Here is a 4,170-nt window from a genome sequence, read left to right as displayed (position 1 = left end):
GATTTGATTTCGTTTTTCTTGTTGTGTTTTTTTTTAGGGTCACGGATTTCTCACTGTTAATAGATTGAAGATATGCAAGCGCTATAATATTTACAAGACGCAAGTCGAAAGAAGTTGTAATGTTCTTAAAAGGCCAGGTTCATAAAAATTATATTAATTGTCTATGACTTCATTCTTGTCTATGCATAACCTATATATTTTTTGACATGTGCTTTCTTCTCGTACAGTCTTTCTTCCTGTTTCTAAACTCAGTTTATCCCGCCCTGTTAAACTTATTATCCCATGCATGTGATGGTTATTGGTAAGTAATAATACTTTAATTCATCGTATTCATTTTGGTGGCGGCCGTTCTTCCAGTTTACTTAGGGAATCATTGTGCGTTTTGTCACAGCAGAATGTTTTAACTCTCATTTTGACATCAACCTATAATTAGATTAGAATTCAAAATGCATTTTAAAAAATTACAATAAATATACGTATTACAGATGTTATATTAAAGGTGGATTACAACGGAATGGCGGTGGACATAACATTTGAGGCTCCCACCACTTACGGTAGACATAACAGTAAATAAATAAAGAATTTACCCAAGATAAACGACGTCTCTAAACTTCAAGGTTTTCTTATGTGTATTTTTGCTACGACTTTAGAAGCCAAATTTTAAAATCTGATTTATATTAGAATTCCGTAACAACTTTGTTCTGTTTCAGATATATTTGTTTGGTGTTAAACTAATTACCAAACTCTACCAAAGCAGACCATGGATCTACTGAAGCCAGATACTATATCCATCAAGACGGAACCAGGGCTCCAGGAAGAAGGTGGAGATGAAATTGCATTTTCGGATTTAGATTTCGGCCTCCCAGCTGTAAAGAAGGAATGCTTGTAATATGCGGAGAGTACTCAAACAGCCAGTTATTTGCATTGCATACGTGTAAAATATGGAACCTTAAATTCTGAAACTGGGTAAAAATGACTTACTACTCGCTGCGTTGGGCCTACTTATATGGCCCAGCCGGCGGCGGTACTAAGTACGAGAGACCGCTGGTAAACTACGGGTCACTCGCTTCAGCGAGATTCTTCTGGTAGTTTCGATGCAGCTGGAATTATGCCTAGGCAATAGGCTTGAACCTTCTAGCGAATGCGCGTAATGTACATAGTCCAACTCGCAAAGTATTTTCGTAGGTAGCTCGCTTGGACGTCCCGAATAGGTAGCTCTTAGACAAGTAGCTGGTACCTATTTACATTATGCGATGAAATTTGTTGCGCAAAATGTCTCGTACATTCTAAGCCCATGCGTTTTAAACCGGTCGGCTTTCTCGAATACTCTAGCAGGATCGATCGCTACAAAATCATAAATATTGATTGAGAAACACTATCCCATTGACTTAAAACTCTTACTTACGGTGCTCTATAGCAGGGTTTTTATTTCTTGAAGAAGTTCCCTCAAGCGGACGTCTGAGGTCATTTTTTTCTGATATTGACATTTAAAAATTCCATCCAAATTTCCGCTTCTACATTGTTGATCAATGGTTTTATTCATAAAAAAATTGTTATTTTTTTTCAATTAATTTTTTTTTTCGTTTTATGTCAATGGTACGAAGATCCAGGGCTGGCCCCATGTGGGTGCAATTAGAGCAGTTTGCTCCGGGCGTCGAATATTTCACCTAACACATGGCCCTTCATATTATTTTTGATTAATACCGCGCTACAAAACAACACAAATCATCATTTTAATGATTACAGTGATATTCTGCCTTGGCGTGTACTAATTTAGACTGTTAGGTTAGGTTAGCGTCCTGGTAGTTAAAATTAAACTCGCGCCAGGCGCCGTTTTGTTCAGGGCTGGCCATGCAAAGAAACATACTATTTATTGTCCTTTTTTATTCCAGGAAGCATTAATGTGAAGACAGTTACCATTAACACGGATCTTGGACCCCAACAAGTTGAAGCGGGGCTTACTTATATGAAAATTGACATAGACCTGCCGGATATTAAAGAGGAATGCTTAGAACGCTTTGGGAGAATTACCAAGGCAGCAGGTAAAACCAATTTTCATTGTAAACTTGAACAATTCGGCCACTCCTATTTTCTTAAAGTTTCTAAGAACTTACTTCGCTTATTTTCTCTAAGTTTAGGAAATAAGTTTAACCGAGTCATTTTCATCCATGTTATTTTTCACATTTGTCGACAGATCTTCAGACGCATTTTGTGGAAAAGGGATACACTCCTCCACATCGTAACTACTCCTTCTCTCCTTAGTCAAATTTTGAAATGAACGTTAGCACCCATGTAAAAGAAAAACCTTTTTCTTGTTCCAAGTGCAACTATTCAAATGCTCAAAAGCGAAATTTAAAGAGACACATGCTGACTCACAGTGCAGAAAAACCTTTTTCATGTTCCATGTGCAACTATGCATGTTATCGAAAGGATTATCTGAAGAGCCACATGCTGACTCACAGTGGAGAAAAACTTTTTCATGTTTCGCTTGCAACTATGCGTCTTATCAGAAGGGTCATTTGAAGAGCCACATGCTGACTCACAGTGGAAAAAAACCTTTTTCATGTTCCTTGTGCAACTATGCATGTTATCAAAAAAGCAACCTAAACGGACACATGCTGATTCACAGTGGAGAAAAACCTTTTTCATGTTCCGTGTGCAACCATGCATGTAACAAAAAAAGCCACCTTAAAATGCACATGCTGACTCACAGTGTAGAAAAACCTTTTTCATGTTCCTTGTGCAACTATGCATGTTATAAAAAAAGCAACCTAAACCGACACATACGGATTCACAGTTGACAAAAACTGTTTTCATGTTCTGAGTGCAATCAATATTTTTCTCCAAAGGTCAATTTAATTAGACACATTCTGGCTCACACTGGAGAAAAATATTTTTCTTGTACTGAGTGCCACTATTCATCTTCCCGAAAAGGAAATTTGAAGAGACACATTCTGATTCACAAAGGAGAATAATTTTTTCATGTTCCCTCTACACCTATTATTTTTCTCAAAAAAGCGGCTGAAGCAGTATATGCCAACTGACAGAGGAGAATAACGTTTTATTATTCCGAGTGCAACTATTCATGATCATAAAAGGGAGAGATTTATAGAAACACATGCGAATTCATAGTGAATAGTAATTATTTTGCTAACAGTTTGTCTATCTTTTACACTTTTCAGAATATTAATTGTACTTATTATTACTATAAAAAAAATAAAATAAAAGAAATAAAAAAAATCTGAGTCTGTTTTTACGCCTTTAAAATTGATACTATACATATTTTATTACACATATATTTTACCGCAGTAAAAAAACATTTGAAGGCATAAAAAAAGATATCGGTAGCATTCTCCCCATGAGAGCCGACTTACACAAAAATAATTCATAGAAAGAGACGTTCTGATGAAACCAATATCATCTGTGAACAGTTTTGTATAGAGTTTTGCATACTTTCACAGGTGCGGAGAGAATCAGTGCTGCTTGCAACACACTCAGTATGCCTACATTGCTTTCGTAGATTAGATATGGCAATTGGTAAAAATTTTAGCGTAAAAAGTGTTTCAATCCTTCACAACGGTTTTATACGCTAAACACTGCAATTATTAAATATAAAACTCGCCGTTTATCAAAAAATGGTCTTTAGGACTAGGATAGAACGGCAAAACATGCAAACTCTCCACAATGAAGAAAGATGGTGAATAGACTAAAAAAAAAAATTATTAGTAAAAAAAGATACACGAATTACATTACACAATTAGATAAATTAAGTTATTAATTACATAATATAATATAATATAAGTATTTGATGTACCCCCATAAATAAGCAGGGCTTGTGTTGTTATATTGGTTTATATTTGGTTGCCGTGGTTCAGTCGACAATGCTCCGAAGCAGTTCGACGAAAAAACGCGGCTTACCGAGCCTACAACACATCTCGAACGCCCGAAAGCAGATTAGCATACAACAAATCGGCAAAGGAATGCAAGAGAATCATTAATAGGTCAAAATTCGAACACGACCTGCAGACCAGCAAAAAGCTGGCTGCCTGCCCGCATGGCAGCAGAGCATTCTGGTCGCTTGCGGGCTCAATAGGTCGAAATTTTTGCAAACCCAGTTTGCCACCTCTTACCAGACCTGACGGCTCACTAGCAAACACCGCCACCGAAAAG

The 4,170-nt window shown here is 36.8% G+C and overlaps 1 long non-coding RNA gene across 1 annotated transcript; it reads left to right on the top strand.

Annotated features, from left to right (window-relative positions):
* The first annotated feature begins 208 nt into the window (after nucleotides 1-208).
* On the top strand, nucleotides 209-3,130 carry LOC149415792 (uncharacterized). The gene is made up of 4 exons (XR_016303580.1): nucleotides 209-301; nucleotides 711-821; nucleotides 1,893-2,042; nucleotides 2,195-3,130. It is a non-coding gene; the product is annotated as an uncharacterized LOC149415792 (long non-coding RNA).
* Nucleotides 3,131-4,170: the final 1,040 nt, after the last annotated feature.

The sequence above is a fragment of the Hesperophylax consimilis genome, chromosome 17 (genome assembly GCF_061612785.1).
Source record: "Hesperophylax consimilis isolate HC1 chromosome 17, BYU_Hcon_1.0, whole genome shotgun sequence".
Classification (NCBI taxonomy): Eukaryota; Metazoa; Arthropoda; class Insecta; order Trichoptera; family Limnephilidae; genus Hesperophylax; species Hesperophylax consimilis.
The sequence above is the reverse complement of the archived record's forward strand: the minus strand, read 5'-3'. Positions and strand labels throughout refer to the sequence as shown.